This window comes from Sorex fumeus, unplaced genomic scaffold (assembly GCF_029834395.1).
Source record: "Sorex fumeus unplaced genomic scaffold, SorFum_2.1 ptg000026l, whole genome shotgun sequence".
NCBI lineage: Eukaryota > Metazoa > Chordata > Mammalia > Eulipotyphla > Soricidae > Sorex > Sorex fumeus.
The window spans coordinates 5,203,970-5,227,067 of NW_026606083.1; the positions used below are offsets into that span (position 1 = coordinate 5,203,970).

The 23,098-nt window shown below is 42.6% G+C and overlaps 1 protein-coding gene and 1 pseudogene across 1 annotated transcript in view; one reads left to right on the forward strand and one right to left on the reverse strand.

The window, feature by feature from the left end:
* Positions 1–23,098, forward strand: part of RSF1 (remodeling and spacing factor 1) — a 149,537-nt gene that overhangs the window by 30,013 nt on the left and 96,426 nt on the right. The gene's annotated exons all lie outside the window — the stretch shown is intronic.
* LOC130023968 (heterogeneous nuclear ribonucleoprotein D-like) lies at positions 760–11,014 on the reverse strand (annotated as a pseudogene).

Below are 23,098 nucleotides of genomic sequence, written 5' to 3' on the forward strand. Positions count from 1 at the left end.
TAGGACCTAGAAGGTCGCCCAAAGAACTCCACATTGGGACCCACTGCCTAGAATGGAACGAACAGGGTGAGAGACTGTCTGAGTTCATCATGTCGCCCAAGACCATCCATTGGTCACTCGAAGTTCCAGAAGGGCGAATATAAACGTTGGACATGGGAGTCTCCCGGTGGACAGTTCTGCAACGAAATTGACCACATCATATGGTTTTGCCTGATTGATGTCGCTATTGTCCCAAAATTCCAAATGGGATCAGACCACTGTCTCCTTCGTGCGAAATTCTGCTTCAGGGAGTGGGGAGAAAGGGCTGCAAAGTTTAAGAGAACTCCCAGAACGGCCACCAACTGGGAGCTTTTTGCACTATTGCGGCAATATGGGAAGATGCCTTCATTGACAGAATCGATCAGGAATATGATTTACTAGTTCAAGCATCTCCATGATTGTTCGAGGAATGCCGAGAATGAGAAAGCCACAAAAACACGCGTGTCTCCGGAAACTCTCGAGCTCATTCGCCAACATGGTTTGGTGCAATCCTCAGGCAAACACAAGTCAATGTCCTTGGTTGCAAAGCTGTGCAAAGAAGCAATAAAGGAAGACCTCAAAGAGAGAAGAGCAGCAGTGTTGGCTGATGCAGCAGAAGCTGGGAAAAGTATTCACAACGCCCGCCTGTCCTTCGCCAACTACAAGATGAAGATGACTGCCCTTCGATGTCCTGATACATATTCCTATATACCACATCTTCCAGAAGTACAATGGAAAAGGTTATCCACAACTTCTGCTTGTATCTCTTCGATAGCCACATCCACCTGCCCGCAAATACCGCAGGATGGGTATGTCGTTACCAGCGCTCTCCCTTTCAAAATCTGACAAGCCATTTCGTGGGTAAAGAAGTGGACAGCACTTGGTCCAGTCAAGGTCAGACCTGAACACCAGAAGAATCTGCCATCAGTACTCGTCAACACACTGGCTTGGATCTTTACAGACTACCTATCTGAATGCAAGATTCTGTCCCAGTGGAAAACTAGCAGGACTGTTTTTTGTTGTACAAGAAGGGAGATATCCACAACATTGGCAACTATCTCCTGATCTCCCTGTTGTCTGTCATCTACAAGTTATTCACTCGAGTCATCCTAAATAGGATTGGCAGAATCACACTAGATGAAGGACAACCATGCAAGCAAGCCGGGTTCCGAAAAGGATTCTGCACAATCGACCATATCCACACAATGACCAAGCTATTGAGATTTCTCGGGAGTTCAAGATACGGCTCTGTCTAATGTTCGTTGATTTAAAGAAGTCCTTCGATTCTGTTGAGACTGAAGCAGCCATCGAATCCCTAGCCAAACAGCGTGTTCAAACTCAGTACAGTAGGCTCCTCCATGAGCTGTATTATAAATTCACTACCAGGATCTCACCATTTTACAAGGAAGTGATCATCGACGTAAAGAGAGAGGTTCGAGAGGGCTGTACCGTTTCACCGGAACTCTTCAGTGCCACCCTCAAGAATAGGAATGAGAAGGAATGGGAGTGAAGATAAGACAGTCGGCAATTACACCACCTCTGCTTTGGTGATGACATTGTTCTAATAACACCAAACATTAGCGAAGCTGCACTAATGCTGGCCGACTTCGACCGTGAGTGTGGAAAGGTTGGACTACAGGTGAATTTCACGAAGACTATGTTCATGAGAAAGGGACTAGTTCCTGATGTTCCATTTGCTCTTTAAGTAGTCTGTCTGTGTCTTTCCAGTTTACCCTGTCATATCACTTTGTGTCTTGATGCTGTTCTGGGGCTTGGGGTCTATTTTGTCTGGTACTCTTTAGGCCTCTTAAATCTGTGCAGTGCCTCTTCCAGAGATCAGGAAAGGTCCCAATTACTAAATTGTCTCCCACCAGCTCTTCTTCTTCTTCCCCTTTCTCCTTTCTTCCCTCCTCCTGGTATTCCTATGATTCTAAGATTATTTCTCTTGCTATTTTCCGGTAAGAATCTTACATTCTCTTCCATTTGTTTATCTCTTTTATTTTGTCACTTCATGATTGGTGATAGCCAGTACTTTGTCTTCAGTATCATTGATACAGTCCTCCTGAGGCATGCTGATTTCTGTTGCTGTGGCTTGCTATTGTTGGGGTTTTATTTTTTGTTTGTTTGGGTTTTTTTTTTTTTTTTTTGCTTTTTAAGTTGCATCCATTCTTGCTCAGGGGTTTATTCCTGGCTCTGTACTCAGGAATCCCTCCTGACTGTGCTCAGGGGACCATATGGGAGATACTGGGGATCAAACCCAGGTTGGTCATGAGCAAGGAAAACACCCAACCCTTTGTACAATCGCTCCTCCCCTAGCTATTTTATTCTTTTAACTCCTTCAGTTCCATATTTTATGGACTCCTATGATACCCTGGATTTGTTCATCTTTGAGTTGGCTTAATTTTCTTCCAGTGACGCTATATTGCTAATGGCATTACATGGAGTATTGATTTGAATTACTCATTGATGAGGCTTGAGGCTTTATCTGAGCTCAGTTATTTGATAGGACTTGTGTCCCTGTATGCCAGAATTCCTTTGCTTCCCCATTGTTCTTTTAGATTGTGGGTGCTGTGATTTTGAGCTTCAGATTCCCAATTACCTGAGGTCTGATTGGATTCATTGGTTTCTGAGCAAGCTGTTACTCCTTATAATATGTTTATCTACCAATTTCTGTGTCCTTACGATGCTATTTCAGTGGCCATGCAGGTGAATATCTAATAATTCCCATTTGTGTAGCAGGGTTACTATGGAGGTATTAGGGGAAAGATACCAAACCAACAACTCTTAGAGTTGGTGGGGTTGACCAGGACCTCATGATTGGTTTTGGTTTGGAGAGGTGGGCATCGAGGATGGTTCCTTGGTGCAGGGAGAGGTGTGGTGCAGGGTCAGCAGGGCCTGAAGAGATTTGGATTTCCTGATGCACCTACAAAAGAAAGAGGCCAACATCAGCATTGTTGGTCTCTAGGGGAGTATTGAGTGGTAGGGACCGGGCACAAAATACAATCTCACCCTCCCTCACTTTTCCTCTCCCATCTCCCCTCCTCTCACTTTCTCTCACCTGGCAAAGCTAAGTGGTTATTCCTGGCTCTGCACTCAGGAATTCCTCCTGGCTGTGCTTGGGGGACCATAATGGATATTGGGTATCCTATCTGGGTTGACTGCTTGCAAAGCAAATGCCCTCCCTGCTGTTTTACTGTTCTCTCTTTTAAGTAAACATTTATTGCTTTGAAATATGCATTTACAAAGTTGATCATCATTGGATTCAGTCATGTAGTGTTCTAACAGCCATACCTTCACCAATCACCATTTCTCACCTCCAGTGTCCCTTGTTTTTTTTTCTCTCTCCCAATACCCAACTGTCATCTTGAAGGTCACCTTTTATCTTGGTTATTAAAGTTTGGGTTGACTCTGTAGTTTGGATATTTAGCTCTATCCTTCCTTAACACCACCAGTGTACATGACCCTTGTACCTGTTGCTTCTCATGGCTCTCATCTAAATATCCACAGAGTCTTCCATAGTCAACCCATTGTCTTTCTTCTGCTTCCTAAATAGATTTGGGCCCCACGTGATCTAGTTATTCCCTCTTCAAACTATTGCATCTTCTCATCTAGTTACTTTAAATACCATTTCTAAGTGATATCATCCTGTGTTTATCCTTCTTCTTCCAGCTTCTTTTGTCGTGATGTCTTCCAGTTCCAACCATGTTTCAGAAAACTGCATGATTTCACCATTCCTTACAGATGTATAGTATTCCATTGTGTTTATAGATCACATCTTTCATGATCCACTGATCTGTTATTGGACATCTAGGTTGATTCAAACTCTAAACTACTGTACTGAGAGCTGCTATGAAAAATGGTGTGCATATGTCCTTTTGAATGTTTTTCTATCCTTGTTGTAGATTTCCAAAGGTGGAATTGCTGAGTCATGTGGCAGCTCAATTTAAAGTTTACTGAGAACCTTCGTAATGTTTTACATAGGGGTTGACCAGACAACATTTTTACACCTGCAGTTGAAGATAGTTCCATTTTCAGCACATCTTGCTCTCAGAGGTTGTTCTCATTGATTTTTATATAGTACATTTTCACTGGTGTGAAATGGTATCTCATTGTTGTCTTGATTTGGATTTCCATAATAATAAATGGTCATGGTCAGCTTTTTTTTTTTTTAATGAGCCTGTTAGTTATCTGTTGGTTCTCCTCAGAGAAGTCTTTTCTTTTCCTCTCCCCATTTTTGATGAGGTGTTTGGATTTTTTTTTGTTGCTGATCTTTGTACTTTATATATTCTGGATATCTATCCTTCATTTGATATTTTGATTGCAAGTATTTTCTCCCATTCAGTTAAGTGTCTTTTAATTTCAGCCCGCATTTCTATATTTTTAATTTAATTTTATATTTAAAACATTGTTCACAGGGTTGGAGCAATAGCACAGCGGGTAGGGCGGTTGCCTTGAATGCAGCCGACCCAGGTTCAGTTCCCAGCATCCCATATGGTCCCCTGACCCCTTAGCACCGCCAGGAGTAATTCTTGAGTGTAGAGCCAGGAGTAACCCCTGTGCATAGCCAGGTGTAACCCAAAAAGCAAAAAAATAAAATAAAATAAAGAAAAAAAGAAAAAAGAAAAAAAGTTGTTCACAATAATTCATTGCATTTGATATTCAAACACCAATACTCCTCTCTGCAGCTTCTCACCATCATAAAAGCAAAGTGTGTGAAGATTGTTGTATTTCATTCTGGAGCCATTTAAGCCCTTGTATAAGAGATTACAAGCATGTATGTTAAACCCAAACAAATGTGTGATGCTTTTGGTACATCAGTGGGCTAGAGTATGAAAGGTCCATGAATTCTAAAATTTAGGATACGATTATAGAACACATTCATTTGTGGGTAAGGCATATGCTACTCTCTTAAGGGATCTTTATTTGAGAGTCCCTGAATCTTGGCCATTGATGAGATTATATGGCACCAGGGGCAGTTTGTGTGTGTGACTGCCAAGCTCCTGGTAAACTTGGAGATGGGGGAAGGGGAGGCCCAGTCCAGTTTCAAGTGAGCTTGGAGATTTCAGTCATGGGTCCTGCATACTGGGTTTTTCTGCAGGTTCTCTCATGAGTGAGACTCATCTGAGCCTGTGGACAGCACCCTTGAGCATGGCTACGGTTGGGTTCTGGAGGTTTTTGACTGCCAGGGTTATGCTGGGTTTGGGAGGGAAATTCAGTCTGTTCCACTTGGAGATACCCCACTGAAGACAGCCTGGAGACCGGGTTGGGGAGTCGGGGGTGGGTAGCTTGTGTTTCTTTTGCCATGCAGAAACTTTTTTTTTTTTTTTGTTGTTGTTGTTGTTGTTGTTGTTTGGGTCACACCCAGAAATGCTTAGGGATTACTCCTGGCAGTGCTCAGAGAACCATAATGGGATGCTGGTGATAAAACCTAGGTCAGCCACATGCAAGGAAGACTCCCTACCCACTGTACTATCGCTCTGGTCTTGCAGAAACATTTTGGATGCAGTTCCATTTGTTTAGTGTTTGATTTTGTTGCCTTTGCCAGTGGCATTGTATCATTGAAGACACCTTTGAAGTCCAGATCTTGGAGCATTCTATTTATTGGGTTTTATAGATTATGGTCTCATCTCAAGGTTTTTTTGTTTGTTTGTTTGTTTGTTTTTGCATCACACCCAGCAATGCACAGGGGTTACTCCTGGCTCTGCACTCAGGAATTACTCCTGGAGGTGCTTAGGAGACCATACGGGATTCTGGGATTTGAACCTGGGTTGGCTGTGTGCAAAGCAAATGCCCTACTCGCTGTATTATCGCTCCAGCCCTCATCTCAAGATTTTTGATGAACTTTGAATTGACTTTTATGTAAGGTATGATATATGGATTTAGTTATAATTTTTCACACATTATCTAGTTTTGCCAGCACCATTTGTTGAAGAGGTTCTTTTTAGCTCTGTTTTATTCTCTCAGCTCCTTTGTCAAAAATTTACGGATCATATCGGGGGGGCACATCCGGCAATGCTCAGGGGTTCCTTCTGGCTCTGCACTCAGGAATTAATCCTGGCAGTGCTCGGGGACCATATGGGATGCTGGGAATTGAACTCAGGTCAGCCGCGTGCAAGGCAAACGCCCTACCCACTGTACTATCGCGCCAGCCCCTGTGGTGTATTATTTTTTGACATGCAATTAGACTCAGTTTCTTAAATTTTTGTTGAGAATTTTTTCATCGATAGAGAAATTTTAAGATCTAAGAGAAAAACTTGAAGTTTTCTTTTTTAGAAATGCCTTTCTTTGCTTTAGGTATTCGTGTAGTGTTAGCTGCATAGAAGGTGGTAGAAAAAGTTCCTATTTTAATATTTTAAAAGAACTTAAGGATCAACGGCTTTAAGTTTTCTCTGAACATTTTTTGTTTGATAAAATTCACCAGTAAACCCATCTGTAACAGGACTTTCATTTGGGGGCAGATTTAAAAAAAAATTTGTAAAGTTTATAAGGTTCACAATATTTGATTCCATGTAATATTCAAACACCAATCCCATGACCATTACACCTTCCCCACCACCATATTTTGGATGTTTTCACCCTGAACCCCAAATTTATTTTGTATTGCTTGTCATGAATAATACGCTTAAAGTAATCCAAAATGTTTTCTTAGAGAAAAGTGTGTGAAGAGTATTGTATTTATCACCCAGGAGCCATTAAGTCCTTTGTATAAGAGATTAGTAACATGTTGTTAAAGGTTGAGCCTTGTGTATCTTTATTTTTTTTTTATTTTTTTTTTTATTAGTGAAGCACCATGAGGTACAGTTGTAGATTTACAAATCTTTGTGCCTGAGTTTCGGTCATACAATGATCAAATACCCATCCCTCCACCAGTGCCCATTTCCCCTCACCCCCCCTCCCACCCTGCCTCTGTGGCAGGGCATTCCCCTTTGTTCTCTCTCTCCTTTTGGGTGTTGTGGTCTGCAAAAGAGGCATTGAGTGGCAATCATGTTCAGTCCATAGTCTACTTTCAACATGCATTTCCCCTCCTGGGAGGATCCTCCAAACACCTTTCATTTGGTGTTCCCTTCTCTATCTGAACTGCCCTTTCCCCTAGAATATCCGGCTGGCCTCTAAGTTATGGAGTAATCCTCCTGGTGTTGATCTCAGCTATTCTTAGGTATTGATCTCATATTTTGTTGCTTTATATCCCCCAGATGAATGCAATTTTTCTATGTCTATCCCTCTCTTTCTGACTCATTTCGCTTAGCATGATACTTTCCATATTGTACCACTTGTATGTAAATTTCATGACTTCATCTTTTCTAAGAGCTACGTAGTACTCCATTGTGTAGATGTACCAGAGTTTCTTTAACCAGTCATCTGTTCTTGTGCACTCAGGTTTCTTCCAGTTTCTGGCTATTGTAAACAGTGCTGCAATGAACAAACAAGTGCAGATGTCACTTCGACTACACATTTTTGCCTCTCTGGGGTATATTCCCAGGAGTGGTATCGCTGGGTCAAATGGGAGCTCAATTTCTAATTTTTTGAGAATCGTCCATACTGTTTTCCAGAAGGGCTGAACCAGTCGACATTCCCACCAACAGTGAAGGAGTGTCCCTTTCTCGCCACATCCATGCCAGCATTGGTTGCTTTTGTTCTTTTGAATGTGTGCCAGTCTCTGAGGTGTGAGATGATATCTCATTGTGGTTTTGATCTGCATCTCCCTGATGATTAATGATGTAGAGCATTTTCTCATGTGCTTTTTTGCCATTCATAGTTAAAAGTATCTGTAAAAATATATTCCCCCCTGAGATTGGTTGCCTTCTACTTTAAACCCCATCAAATGTGGCGTGATACTCCTGGAATATTGGGTGTGTAAAGTACGAGATGTCCAGGAATAGGTTCACTCATGGATGAAGCCTGTCCGAGTGTGTGGAAAGTGACTGTGGGCATGGCAGCGGTTGAGTTCTGGAGGGTTTCGTCTGCCAGGACTGGTTTCTTGATCCAGGGAGGTGCCTCATTCGTGGGGGTAGATTTTTTTTCTCTTCTTTTTGGGTCATACCTGGCAATGCACAGGGATTACTCCTGGCTCATGCACTTAGAAATTACTCCTGGCGGTGCTTAGGGATGCTGGGAATTGAACCCAGGTCAGCCGCGTGAAAGGGAAACACCCTATCCCCTTTGCTATCCCTCCAGCCCCATGGGTCAGATTTTTAATTACTGTTTCAATTATCCTTGTTCTTGACTAGCCTATTTAGGCTTTCTATTCCCTCTTGATTCATTGTGGATGATTATCCATTGTGGAGGGTAGGGCATTTGCCTTGCATGCAACCGACCCAGGTTTGATTCCTCTGTCCCTCTTGGAGAGCCCGACAAGCTACCGAGAGTATCCCACCGGCATGGGAAGCTCCACGTGGTGTATTCGATATGCCAAAACAGTAACAAGAAGTCTCACAATGGAGACGTTACTGGTGCTCACTCTAGCAAATTGATGAACAACAGGAGGACAGTGCTACAGTGCTCTTTGGGGTTGTGGTCTGATAGGTATGGTTTTTGTATTTGTGAATCGATGTAGGTTTGTCTTATGCCCTAATATGTGATCTATTTTGGAGAGTGTTCTATATGCACTGTAGAAGAATGTATAAGGCATTTTGAGGATGTAAGGCCTTTATATATCCACTAGCCCCAGATCTTCTAGTTCTTCATTTAATGCTTGCATGCCTTTATTGATGTTCTCTCTAGTTGATCTATCCAAGGTTACAGTGGAATCCTGAAGTCCCCCACTATTGTATCTCGATCCATATGGTGCATACTTGTTACTAACAGTACTGATTTATTGTTCCTTCAGCCAATGAGTAGTGTCCATGCCTATCTTTAATTTCTTTAGCTTGAATGCTGTTTGGTCTAAGTATGACTGTGCCAGCTTTTTGCTGTTTACCGTTGGCTTGTATGATTGTTTTCCAGCCTTTTACTCTAAGCCTGTGTCTGTCCTAGGATTTTAGTTGTGTTTCCTGTCTGCAGCAAATGGATGGATTTTGTTTCCTGATTCATCATGCCACTCTCTATCTTTGAAGGGAGAGTTCAGTCCATTGACATTCAGAGAAATTATTGATATAAAAGGCTGCGTTGCCATTTTACTGTGTGGGGTTGTTGCTCCGGTAGTGATTGTTTGATTGTTTGGTTTATATCAATGGTCTTTTAGTATTTCATTCAGGGTGAATGTTTTTATTCTTCTATTTAACTTAGCTTGCAGGATCATGGAGTCTTGGTGGACAGGTTTTTTTTCTTCACATAAGGAAACCTTTATTTGAGGTTTAGCATGAAATCATACAAACAAAATTTGTAACAGCATAAATCCACACTGAGTCATAACACAAATAGCAAAGGACAAAAGTCAAAACAAGAAAACTGGTGGCAGTATACAGTCGGACATAACAAAGTCTATGAAATGCCTCGCCGCCATAAGTGCTCTGCTGGCCACTGCAGTCTGTATATCCCTTTCCATATCCAGTTCCCATAGTTATACCCAGTGTAATCATATATGCCATGACCACTATAGTTAAAATTAAATTGTAATTTCCATATCCTTGATCATAAAGGTAAAGTAAAGGCCCTCCCGTTGATCATCGATTTGCTCGAGCGGGCCCAGTAACGTCTCCATTGGAGACTTTGTTGTTACTGTGTCTGGCATATCGAATACGTCACGGGGAGCTTGCCAGGCCCTGCCTTGCGGGCGAGATACTCTCGGTAGCTTGCCGGGCTCCTGAGAGGGGAGGAGGAATCGAACTCGGGTCGGCCATGTTGGCTGCGTGCAAGGCAAACGCCCTACCGCTGTGCTATCGCTCCAGCCCTTATTATGATCCTTGATCATAATAGTTATTAAATCCTTGGTTCCAGTTTTGGCCCTGACCTCAGCCATGACTCCTAGTACCACCCTTGACTAGCTGCAGCACCCCTTCCTCCTTTTTGTTGTTGCTATTGCTGCCTGTATATCTCTTTGGGTTGTGCAACTTTGATTTCACACTTCCCAAATTCAATTTGATGGTATCTGCTTTCTAACAATTTAACTGACTTTTCTTCTGTGTATGTGATAAAACAAAATCCTCTTCTCTTGGTTTTGTGTCCATGGGAAGCTCAGGATTTTCAGTCTCTCCAAAGGCTCCAAAATCGTCTTTAACTTGTTCTTCAGAAGTATCTAAGCTCAATCCATCCACAAAACTCTTTTTCTGGGACTCCTTCCCCTTTAAAGCTCTGGCCCTTTTGGGGTCTATCAATTTGCCATCCAGTTTGTGTTCTTTGAGTCCCAAAACATTATCAACATTAGCAACATTTTTGAAAAACACAAATCCAAATCCTCTTGATCTTCTAGTGACTAGACCTGTTTTAATGGTACAGTCTAGCACCTTCTGACCACCATATTTCGAATGTTACCACCCCAAATCCCAAATCATGCCCCCCAAAGCAGAACTGAAACGATTTTTGTATTGCTTGTTATGAATAATCTGCTAAAAATGGTCCAGTAAAGTTTCCTTAGAGGAAAGTGTGTGAAGATTGTTGTATTTAATTCTGGAGCCATTAAGCCCTTGTATAAGAGATTACTAACATGTTTGTTAAAGGGTGAGCCTCGTGTGCTTTTGTACATACAAATATGTGTATATATATGTTCCCCCTCTCCCCCATGAGATTAGTTCCTTCAAGTTTAACCCCTTTCAAATGTTGTGTGCTACTCTTGTTACATCAGTGGTGTAGAGTATGAGAGGTTGTGTGGCCGCATGTTCCAAGAATTCTAAAATTTAGAATATTAAAAAAATTTAAATATTTAGATTGAATCTGGTTATACAGCAGATTCACTCATGGGAGAGGCGCCTTCGAGCCTGTGGCCATGAGTATGGTGGTGAAGGTTTTGAGTTCTGAAGGTTTTCGGCTGCTGAGGCTCTTTTGGGGCTGGGAGGGAAACTCACCTGCCCCCCTCCAAATTGCCCCGGATGACATGGCCTGGCCCCCGGTCTGGAGGCATCTCTGCAGCATGTCATTCTATGTTACCCTCTTTAGTGACTCTATAGAGTCTCTTAAGAGTCTCTGGATCATGGGGCTGGAGCAATAGCACAGCGGGTTGGGTGTTTGCCTTGCCCGCAGCAGACCTGGGATCAATTCCCAGCATCCCATATGGTCCCCTGAGCATTGCCAGGATTAATTCCTGAGTGCATGAACCAGGAGTAACCCCTGTGCCTCTCTGGGTGTGACGCAAAAGCAAAAAAAAAAAAAAGCGTCTCTGTATCATGACTGCTGATGAGATTACATGGCACCAGAGGCAGTTTGTGGGTCTGACTGCCAAGCTACTGGTCAGCTAGGGAGATGGGAGGAGGAGGCCCATGTCCTCTCCCAGCCAGCTTAGAGATTTTAGTCACAAGTCCCACATACCTGGTTTTTTCTGCAGATTTCACTCATGGGTGAGGCTGGTCTGAGCCTGTGAGCCTGTGGAGAGCAGCAGTGAGATGGTGGTGGGTGAGTTCTGGAGGTTTTCTGCTGCTGGGACTCTGTTGGGGGGATGGGGTTCACCCACCCCCTCCGAGTTGCTCTGGTTAAGACAGCCTGGCACAGGGTCTGGTGACATCTCTGTGGCGTGTTGTTCTGTCAGTGGAGCTATTTTCAATATATGAACTACCTAAAAAGAAACAAAAATATATCATACATACTGATCTGTAACATTTTCCAGAAGAAAAGAGGGACCTACGGGCTAAGGATGTAGCTCTGTGGTGTATACCCTTTGCCTTGCCTGTGAAGAAGGAAGGAGGAAAGGAAAGAAGGAATAAAGGAAGAGTGGGCGGGGAGGAGATGCAAAGGGAGATGAGGCAAGCAATCTTTAAAACAACTTCAGCAGTCTTTATTATTTTGTAGACTCGAATTAAGTAACTTGCCCAGGCCATACAAATATGAAGTGGCAAGGCGAAGATTCTAACTCGGCTAATAGTAAAGATCATGTATTTAACTCTGCCACTCCGCATTCTGTCACCTCTCACCAAAGAAATTCTGAGAGATTTGGTTTACCAAGCTATGTTGATTTACCTCTTATGTTTTACTTAGCAAGTTTATTATTAATCAGCATATCTGATTAGCATGATAAAACAGATTATCACAGAGTTAAGTACATTTTATATAATGGAAATAATTATATTACTTTTTGCCTATGTGATATGTTGAGAAGTAAAAAGTAATTATTTAAATTTAAAACTGTCATGAGGAGGGGATGTTTGGAGTCACATCCAGCAGTGCTCAGAGGATATTCCTGGTTCTTTTGTTCAAGAGTGAATCCTGAGAGTATTGGGACCATATGTGATGAGAGGAATTCAGACCAGGATTGGCAGGATACAAGGCAATTGCCTTAATCTCTGTTCTCTCTGGCCCTAAAATAGTCTCTTTTGTGTCAGGGAGGAGGGGGTTGTTATACTTGGAAGTGCTCAGGACTACATGGGGTGACTGGCATTGAACCAGAGTTAATGGGTTGCAAGGCATCTTCACTGCCCCAAACTTATAGAAGACCAGTTCTCAGGATTTTTGTTTGCTTTTGGGGAATTGTACCCTGTGAGGCTCAGGTCTTATTGCTGACTTTGAGTTCAAGGATCATTCTGAGGATCATTCTCCTTCTCATTGGAAGGAGACCATTTTGGGGTGCTGAGGATGGAATCTGGGTTGGCTGTGAAGGGAAGCATCTTACCTGCTGTCCTAATGCTCCAGTCTCCAGTTCTCAAGATTTTGTTTTTGTTTTTGTTGGCCACATGCACTCTTGCTCAGAGCTTGCTTCTGACTCACTCCTGGACTATTCTTGGCAACCTCAGGGTCCCTAATGGGGATTTAACCCGGGTCAGCCACATACAAGGCAAGCACCTTACCTGCTGTAGTATCTCTCTAGTCTCAGTTCACAGGATTTAATAATTGCAGCAAACCCACGGCAGTACAAGCCCACACAAAAATCCAAGACATGACCAATTACTAAAAACTGGTGATAGAGCATTTATAGATAGCCAAAGCAAAACACATTATGTACAGAAGAAAAAGATAGGTTTTTTTGAAACTGCAGAACTAGGAAGTAATAAGACATTTAATAAGTAATAAAAATGGAAAATTTAGCCTAACTTATATAGTCTTTGAAAATAGAGTTAAAATTAAAAAATAAAAACTTTCTGACATATAAAACCAGAAAAGCTGTCTTTAACTACTTGCACAGCAGTAAACATCTTCAGCTGAAAGGAACATAGATTTGAAAATGCAAGCTTGAATTTAGCCAGAGAAATAGTGTGTAAAAATGGTACTTATGTTAGTAAATATAAAATGTATTCTTCTTAATTTGGAGTGGTGTGAGGTAACACCCCCTACCCTATCCTACTCCCATCTACTCAGAGACTCTTCCTGGCTTTGTTCAGGACTGAACCCTACCCATGCTCAGAGCTCTATACTTGGTGCAGGGTGTCAGTGGGGCCAGGCAAGTGCTTAAGCCCTGGATTGTCTCTCTGGTCCTTTATTTTAACTTTATAAAAACAGCTCATTGTGCAGGGTTCGGGAGTGGCTTAAGGGTGAAAGAGGCCCTGGGTTGTAGCCCATACCACAGTCTCCTCTCCGTTCTGTCTCTGCACAGCTCTGGGCATGAACCCTAAGACATTCTTTTAAAAAGTTGATGGTTTGAACAAAGAATTGTGCTGTAATTGCAAGTTTTTCAACAAAATTTTATACATAAAATGTGTGAAAGCTATACTAATAATGAACAGGGAAATAGAGGCATTGCATTGCAAGGATAAAACGTATTGTTTGTGAAGGTATCAAGCACATATCTTCCATGTCAGAGAACCTGCTTCCCATAAAAGTATCTGAGCGGGTTCTAGAATAATGGAAGTTCCTAATATTGATTTTACTGCGGGAAGAATCCTTGATAATGCTGAGTGAGACAGTGCCGAAGACGCAGTTTGGTGTGTTCAGGATTGCAGTGAGAACCTGTTGACAGCCATCTTTAAGTGAGTATTTACTGTATTCCTGATTAGCTCATAGTGGATATGAAATGATTTGCTTAAGGACTAAGTTCAAGTAAAACAAGACAGGGAAGCAAGGGAAAATGTAATAAAGAAAGGTGGGGTATATAGAAAACATGTTAAATGGGTAGATTTAAATCCAGCTATATCAATAATTTTGTTAAATATAATCAGACTCTGGCAGTAAAGAAATAGATTTTAAAGACTGTTCTAGGCTATGTAGTCAATGTAGTGTCTGTTGAAACTATTCAGCTCTGCCAGTATCACATGAAAATGATCGTATGGATTACAAAGGTGAGTAAATACAGCACATTCCCGTAGAGCCTCATAAATATAGAAATTTTAGTTTTGCAACGTTCACTTGTGCCTCAAAAGACTTTCATTCCTCCCTCTTTCGTAAGCCTTTAAAATTATAAAGTCAGGTCTTTTCCACTGTGGAGAACCTCAGGCTCCCTCTTGAGCGTGTCTATCTCTCTGTCCTGTGTATCATTATCCCCTCCCCCCTCACTTTTTTTTTAATTGAATCACTGCAAGACACAAGCTTTCATGTTTGAGTTTCAATCATACAGTGATCAAACACCCATCCTTCCACCAGTGCACATTCTCCACCATCAATGTCCCCAGTATACCCCCCCTCCCTTTCCAATCCTCTCCCTGTCTCCTTGGCAGACAATTTCCCCTATAATCTCTCTCTACTTTTGGGCATTATATGGTCTGCAATACAGATAATGAGAGGTTATATCATGTTTGGTCCTTTATCTACATTCAGCACACATCTCCCATTCCGAGCAATCCCTGTCATTGACTTCGGGTTCCCTTCTCTATTCCAGCTGTCTTCACTCCCAGTTTATGAGACAAGCTACCAACCATGGGGCTATATTCCTGGCCCTTGTGTCTACTGTCCTGGGTCACTGTCCTACCGTTGTTCATCGATTTGCTCGAGTGGGCCCAATAACATTGTGAGACTTGTTACTGTGTAGGGCATATCAGATACGTCACAGGTAGCTTGCCAAGCTCTGCCGTGCGGGCGAGATACTCTCAGTAGCTTTCTGGGCTCTCTGAGAGGGGCGGAGGAATCAAATTCGGGTCAGCTGTGTCGGCTGTGTGCAAGGCAAACGCCCTACCCACTGTGCTATCACTCCAGCCCTTGGGTATCAGTCTCATATTATGTTATTTTGTATTCCACAAATAAGTGCCATCATTCTATGTCTGTCCCTCTCTTTTTGACTCCTTTCACTTAGTATGATACTCTCTGTGTCCATCCACTTACCAGCAAATTTCATGACTTCATCTCTCCTAACAGATGCATCGTATTCCATTATGTAGATGTACCAAGGTTTTCGTCTGTTCTCAGACACTCGGATTGTTTCTAGATTCTGGCTTTTGACACACCTTTTTAAAAAATTATTTTTTGGGTCACACCTGGTAATGCTTAGGGCTTACTCCTGGCTCTTTGCTCAGGAATCACCCCTGGTGCTGTTTGGAGGACCATATGGGATGCCAGGAATTGAACCCATTTGGCTGCATCCATGGCAAGTGCTCTACTAGCCCCCTTCACATTTTTCAAAATAAATATCTTTAAAACTATTTCACTAAAAATCTTAAAAATAAAATAAAAAAATTATTTTTTTGAGGGAGGGGTCACACCCACCAATACTCAGAGTTTACTCCTGGCTCTGCACTAAGGAATCATTCTTGGTGGTGCTCGGGGGACCATATGGGTTTCCAGGGAATCGAACCCAGGTCAGCTTTGTGTAAAGCAAATGCCTTGAACACTGTACTGTTGCTCCGGCCCCATGAAATTACTCTTAATTTGCAGGCTGTACAAAACAGGTTACAGGCTGATTTGCTTTGGCAGCAATTTGGGCTAAATATGCTCTCTCAGACCCCTTTACCAAAACCTGCTCTCTGATTTGATGGCCACAGCCACCAATGGTATTTCAGTTAAAGTGAATTAAGATAAAAAGAAGCTAAATGATAGCTGGTCAGCAAATTAAACAAACAAACAAAAAAAACACTAGACTCAGCTATATGCTGCCTGCAAAAGTCCACTTGAAATATAAGAACAGATGTGAAATATAGAAGACTGGAGCCAGGGATGGATCAGTGGTAGAGCCACATGGAGTTGTGGGAGTGAGAGCCTCTCCCCACACTGCCCCTCATGCACGGTGGGAGTCAAGTGCTCTTGGGCTATCTCGGCACCCATTGTGTGATCCCGTAGCTATCACACCAGCAGTGACAAAGGGTGAGAAAGTAGGAAGGAAGAGTTTCTTTGGGGGGAACTAGGAGTCTCTGGGTCACAGCTGTACTTAGACCATTCCTGGTAGTGTTGGGGGACCATGAGATGCCACAGATTGAACTGGGGTCGGCCTCATACAAACTCAAGAAAGGGCATTACAAAAGAAAGAAAAACACCAGTTTTGGCTATGTCATCTAAATTCCTTTTTTTTTCCTTTTTTTTGGGGGGGGGGTCACACCTGGCGATGCACAGGGGCCACTCCTGGCTCTACACTCAGGAGTTACTCCTGGCGGTGCTCAGGGAACATATGGGATGCTGGGAATCGAACCCAGGTCGGCAACGTGCAAGGCAAACGCCCTACCTGCTATGCTATCTCTCCAGCCCCATGTCATCTAAATTCTTAATTAAATAAGTTATAAAATAGCACTGTAGCACTGTTCTCCCGTTGTTCATTGATTTGCTCGAGTGGGCACCAGTAATGTCTCCGTTGTGAGGCTTGTTACTGTTTTTGGCATATCGAATCCGCAACGGGTAGCTTGTCAGGCTCTGTGTGCAGACGGGATACTCTAGGTAGCTTGCTGGGCTCTCCGAGAGGGATAGAGGAATCAAACCCAGAATGTTGAAAATCAAACACCCTGCAATGCATTTTAAAATAGCAGAATGACTTCACAGGTATCAGAAAGTGAGACTTAATGCTGAAGGTCTTAGTTCATCCCAATAAGTAATTTTGGGCGGGGGGGGGAGCACACCTGGCAAAGCTTACGGGATGCTCCTGGTTCTGCTCCCAGGAATGCTCTGGTGGTGCGCAGGGGACAGATTGAGCACAGGTCGACCGTTTGCAGGGCAAGTGTCTTACCCTCTGTACCATCTCTCCAGCCCCAAGTAATTCTTTTTGAAGCTTGGGTTGAGTCACCATGAACTGCAGTGCTATTGATAAATTCCAGGCATTCTGTATTAGCATCCTTCCACCACCCAAAGTTCTCTCCTACCCCCACCCAAACTCCTTCGCTAACTTCTATTTTTTCTTGTTTAATTCTGAAAGTTTGAGTCACATGTTCACAACAGTGTTGGCCCATAGGTTTTGATGTTTGCAGTGACCTTACGTCTTTATCACCCCAGTTCCTTGACCAGTGCTCCTGTGTTGCCTCTAGTTTACCTTCCCTTCACACCCCCTCTATTCCTTGGAATCCTCATTTTTGTAATCCAGGGCCAAGGATTTGTCCACACTGATAGCTTCCATTTATTCCCTTTCCATTCTATTCTCTATGCAACAGATAAGTGACTTCTGTTATCTTTCCTCCTTCCTGTGACTTGTCTTAGACACCCTCCAGTTGCATCCAGGTTTCAGTGAACTGTGTTATTCATCTTATCTTCTGGCTGTATAATATTCCACTGTGCACTTATGCCACAACTTTTATTTATTCAGGTTTTTGGACCACAACTAGCTCGTTCCTGGTGGTGCTCAGGGACCTTATGAAGGGATGGGACTGGGACTGGCCGTGTGCAAGACCCATAACTATCTTCAGTCTCATGTCTACCACCATTTGATCCATTCATTTCTTGTTGGGTTTTCAGTTGTTTTTAGTTCTTGGCTGTCTGACTAAGCACTGCCATGAACATAGGTGTGTGTGTGTATCTTTTTAAATTAGTGCTCTTTAAATGCGAACAAATGGAGGCTTTATTCTTTTTTTGAGAAATCTTTATACTGAAGAAATAATTCTCGATTCTTCAGAATAAATATTCCAATAGCAGACCTTCAGAATATGTGAAGCCAGGTCAGAGAAATGGCTCAGTGGGCTGGGCATTTTCTTTGCATGCTGGAGACAGCCCTGACCAAGCAGTACATAGAGTACCACAAGGTGTGGCCCCAATGCAAAAAAATACAAAGAAGCACATACAAAAAAGCAAAAAAGTACATGAAATGAAGTAGTCAGAAAAAGTGTGTGTGTGTGTATACACACATATATAAAATATTATATATGCAACAGATAAGTGCAGTTATAATGGCAGATTTAAACTGTAGGTAATTTGTAGTGCAACTAGACAAAATATAAGTCAGAATATAGAAGACATGAAAAGATACACATCAGCAAACTGTTACTGACATTCTTAAAATATTATGCTCAAAAAAGTGAGGAACATTCTTTTAAAATGAATAATAGAACTCATATAATAATGCTGGGAAGAGCAAAGGAAACAGTTGATTTAGCAAAACACTTGGGAATTTATTAAGTTAAACTTTCCTTTATATATAATCTGAGAGTTCCCACTATTACTTATTCAAGATGGAAAAAAATGTTCATTAGGGAGTAGCAGCTTTATCCAGAACTTGAAGTAACTTAAACATTCATTGCTAATATACAGTCAGGTATATTAATCCAAAGGAATACTACTTGTGTTAAAAAGGAGTAGATTTTTGTTACATCTAAAACACAGATGAATATAAAGGACATGGCTATAAAAAGTTAGACAAAAATAATCTATTTTATGAATCTACCTGAAACACTAGTAAAGACTTTCCTGTAGCAATAGAAAGCCGACTCTGGGTTGTGAGGGAGTGGAGGGTGCACCAGGGAATAGCCTGTTTCCTCGTAGGTTGCTGCCTTGTTTTTGTTTCTTTCCTGATCTCAATTGGTCTATGTTCTTGTCATGTTGTAAAGGTGACACAGTTCTGACAGGCAGTCCTGCATTGGCAGCATAGATGTAGTTTGATTGGGTGGCACACATGCTATCCAAAAGGAGAAGCTAGGGCTGGAGAGATAGAGGCAGTTGTTAAGGCGTTTGCCTTTCATGTAGCTGGCCGAGCGTCCATCCTAGGAATCTCACATTGTCCCTCAGCACCACCAGGAGTGATTACTGAATGCCGAACCAGAAGTAATTCCTGAGCATTGCTGGACATATCCCCCAAACAAGCAGCTATAACAAAAACATAAAACAAAACCAAAAATAGAAGAAGTTGTTTGTGGAAACTCTGAGGGGGTGGGGGCTGGTGATGGTGTTAGTCTAAATCAATTAATTGACCTTGTATAAAGACATGATATCAAATGCATGTTGTACATTGTTAGGGTACTATCCTTGGTGCTGAAAAGACAGGCCTGTTTCACATGGCATAGAGATGATCAACCAAACATTTATGGTGCAGGCAACATAAGAATTGAAGCGGGGGTGGGGCGGGAACCCAGCAAGGATGAGTAATCACAGTAATGTAGGCTAAAACTGAATTTGATTGGTGACTGGTGGTCTCGAATGGGTTTGTATAATTTTAAAAACCTTGTAAAATGAATCTCTTAATGATTAGTAAATATCTATTGTGTACCTATTTTATATACTTGTATAGGGAGCCCCTGCCTGTTAAAAGTTCTTAGACACCAATACCCAAGGACAGTAGAAACAAGGGCCAGGAGTATTGGTCCATGGTTGGAAGCTTACCTCAAATGCTGAGGGAGAAGGCAGTTGGGATAGAGAAGGGAACACCATGACAAAAATAGTTGGAAATGATCACTCTGGATGAGAACTGTGTGCTGAAAACAGGCAAAGGAACAAACTCCTGTACCTACCTGTATTGCAAACAATAATGCCCCCGGGGGACTGGGGGGGGGGAAGGGTGGGAGAGAGGGATAGGGTGGACCAGGAGGAGGAAAGTGTCTGCCATATAGACAGACTGGAGGGAGGGTGGCAGGAGGAAAACTGGGGGACATTGATGGTGGGAAATGCACACTGGTAGAGGGACGAATGTTGGAACACTGTATGAATGAAACCCAACTATGATCAACTTTGTAACTCTATCTCATGGTGACTCAAAAAAGAAAAAAAAATTTTAGAAGTTCTTAGGCAAGATGAAGCGGTGGTGAGAGGGAATCTGGGGACAGTGGTAATGAGACTGCCACTGGCTACAGGAGCAGCCAGCAGCAGTCCAGAGGGGAGTCTTGAGTCAGAAGCACTGTTGGGAGTCTCCAGGTTCTTCTGTTGAGCCATTTCTAGTAGGAAGACGGCACCATTGTCACATACTGCCAAGACAAAGACTGAGGAGCCCATTCCATCAGGGAAATCTGACCAGTGAGAAAATGGAATGTGCAGAGAATTGCCTTCTCTGAGGAGGGTGGCAGAGTGTGCGTCAGTGGGATAGGACTTTTATCACAGTCTTATTTAGCATGCTAGCCCGAAGTTGATTTTCAGATTACTAAAGTTTCTGAGTTCTTTCTTGCCTGGCCTGTTTGAGGTCAGCTACAGTTAACAAATAAATTGCAAATCTGTAGATGAACATGGCGTAACTCTCACTCTTCCTGAGGTTGGTGCAGTTGCAGTGCCGGGGAGCTACGCCCAGCTCATTGCTCGGGTGTTTGGCTGTGGTCAGGGATTGAAGGCTCTGACACGGGAAGCCTACGCACAGGCCGTTGAGCTATAGATCTCACTCCTAAATTTTATCTTTTGTATCTTTGTTTGGTAGGGCGTTTGCCTTACAAGCGGCCAACATGGCCGACCCGGGTTCGATTCCTCTGCCCCTCTCGGAGAGCCCGCAAACTACCGAGAGTATCTCGCCCGCACGGCAGAGCCTGGCAAGCTCCCCGTGACGTATTCGATATGCCAAACACAGTAACAACAAGTCTCATGATGGAGACGTTACTGGGCCTGCTCGAGCAAAATCGATGAACAACGGGAGGACCGTGACCGTGATCTTTGTTTTACTTCAGAGTATAGATATTTATCCCAACAGTTCACTTGTTTCAATTAGACTAAATTTTATACACTGAAGAATTAAATATTGAAACACTGATGTTTCTTATCCAGGAATGATGAGTAATAGGTGCACCTTTGAATATAACTAAGCAATCTGAACAATCTAAATGGAACACTTTCTTCCTTCCTTTTTTTTTTTTTTTTTTTTTTTTTTTTTTTTTTTTTTTTTTTTTTTTGCATTTTGGGTCACACCTGGTGATGCACAGGGGTTACTATTGGCTTTGCATTTAGGAATTACTCGGCCGGGGGGGGGGGGCATATGGGATGCTGGGAATTGAATCCAGGTAGGCCGCATGCAAGGCAATTGCCCTCCCCACTGTGCTATAACTCCAGCCCCTAAATGGAACACTTTCATAATATTAAGAAACCAGTTCTCATGAATCCATAGAAGGAGGAGTGTTTTGGGTTATGTTTTATTTCTTTGTTTTGTTTTTGGCCACAGCCTGCAGTGCCCAGGGGCTTCTCCTGGCTCTACACTCAAAATTACTCTTAGTGTTTTTTGAGGTATCATGTGGGGTGCTGAGGATTGAACCCGGATTGGCTGTGTGCAATGTAAATGCTCTCCCTGCTGTTATCACCTTGGCCCCCAAAGAATTCTTTAGACTGAGGGCCTTTTTTTTTTTATTATTGGAAGGGGAGATCTTGGGACTACACACTGTATTGTTCAGGTCTCACTCCTGGCTCTGCCCTCAAGGATTACTCCTGGCCCTTCTTGGGAGACCACATGGAATGCCAGGGATCCAACCCGGGTTGGCTGAGTACAAGGCAAATGCCCTACCCATTGTACACTTGCTCAGACCTCACTTACTGATCTTTTCTTTTTTCATTTTGGGTTACACCCAGCATGCTGGGAAGTTATTCTTCCTGGCTCTGCAGTCAGGAATTACTAATTACTCTTGGCAATGCTTGGTGGACCATAAGGGATGCTGGCAATCTAACCCCGGTTGGCTGCATGCAAGGCAAATGCCCTACCCATGTACTATCAATACAATCCTTACTGATAATTTTTAATTGCTGATCACCAGATAAGCAATCAGCATTTTTCTATAAATGAGCCATGATCACCACCTGGTGGTGAATAACAGTAATTTTGGTTGTGTATTGCTCTATGGTTTATAGAGTTCTTTTGTACACATTTCCTCATTTATTGTAATAACTGTAGAAATTATAATGTAAAGGCCCTCCCGTTGATCATCGATTTGCTCGAGCGGGCCCAGTAACGTCTCCATTGGAGACTTTGTTGTTACTGTGTCTGGCATATCGAATACTCTCGGTAGCTTGCCGCGCTCTCCGAGAGGGGCGGAGGAATCGAACTCGGGTCGGCCATGTTGGCTGCGTGCAAGGCAAACGCCCTACCCGCTGTGCTATTGCTCCAGCTATAGCTTTCTGCTATAAGTTGACATAGTTTTTTAGTTATTTGGTTATTTCCCAGTACAAATGGATGTAAATTGAAAGAACAGTGAAATGACACTTGTTAACAGAAATAAAGAGAATATAAATTTCACAAAACAAAAGAATTTGATTCTGCAGTTTTCTTTAAAAGAGGTATCAAACTAGTCTCATAACATCTACAATCATCTTGCTGGATCGTGAAGGCACTGCCCTGTGTGCTGTCCAGTTTTGAACACCATGGGAGGTGCATGATGGAGAGAGAAGCTTGGTGCTTCATAGCAGTCTGGTGCTAGAGAATCACTCTGTAGGCATTTCTTTAACTTGAGCTTTCTTATTTCCTCCTCGCTAAAGATGCACATAGGGTCATTTTCTTTTTCCATCTCTACCCTTCAGAGAAAGGGAAAATGAGGAAAAGACACCAAATAAATTGTGCTGGGTTATTACACCATCCATGATGCTGGGGTTTGCATGTGAGGATCTAAGTGGGGTTGTTTGCATGCAAAGCATTTCCCTAACCCCTCACTCAACATGGGTCATTCTGGGTCATTAATGTAGTACCACAGTTAAACTTGGTTCATTGATACATGTGCTTTAGGTGTATTAATTATTGGTAGCATTAGACCTAGCCTAAATATCCAGCCCCACATCTGGGTTCCTTGAGCTTGTCCAGGGGCCAGGTATGAGCTCCAAGCAGAGCACTGATGTTTAAGGT